General features: G+C 47.5%; 1 protein-coding gene across 1 annotated transcript in view; it reads right to left on the bottom strand.

Annotated features, from left to right (window-relative positions):
- The window catches only part of KLF6 (Kruppel like factor 6), an 8,756-nt gene that overhangs the window by 7,084 nt on the left and 1,085 nt on the right, over positions 1-587 (bottom strand). The gene's annotated exons all lie outside the window — the stretch shown is intronic.

The raw sequence follows: 587 nt of genomic DNA, 5'->3' as shown, positions 1-587 counted from the left end.
GGAAAAATTGGACAGAAAAATCAGAACCACAAACAACCCCCAAAACCAAACCCACTGTTGCACACGGTATTTATGTATCTGTCTGTAATTAGGGAACTGGGTTGCAATGCTGCTAAAAACAAAAAGGGTTTCTACAGAGACAGCACAATAGTGCTTTGGTTTTCCGTGAAAACAAGCAAAAAAAGCATTTATTAAGATCTTGTTAAACTTTCATATCCCCGGCTAATTTAAATTCCTCATTAGATAGATTAGTAATGGGGAGCAGAGTGAAGCTCTCCGAGTTTAAATGCCTCTGAAGGCTACTGGGAACGAGGGCTGGCGCTTCGCCAAGCGCCCGAATGCCTGAAGGAAACTACTTAGCTCCATTTCAATCACGTACTATGGAGCTGCCGCTCTGAAAGGGGAGCGGGGGGAGGGAGGAAAAAAAAAAGTCATTGCATACAATTAGTAGGCATGTGAAGGTTGTAACACTTTGCATTTCAACCTTCTGGGAAAGGCTCCTTCGGTCCTTCTGCAAAGGCAGCAGGTATCTGATCCGGTGGCCGGGCTGAGCAGCCCCCGCCGCGGAGCGAGCGGAGCGGCGGGCG

This window comes from Corvus brachyrhynchos, unplaced genomic scaffold (genome assembly GCF_000691975.1).
Source record: "Corvus brachyrhynchos isolate BGI_N302 unplaced genomic scaffold, ASM69197v1 scaffold167, whole genome shotgun sequence".
NCBI lineage: Eukaryota > Metazoa > Chordata > Aves > Passeriformes > Corvidae > Corvus > Corvus brachyrhynchos.
This window is presented reverse-complemented; position numbering and strand designations above follow the sequence as displayed.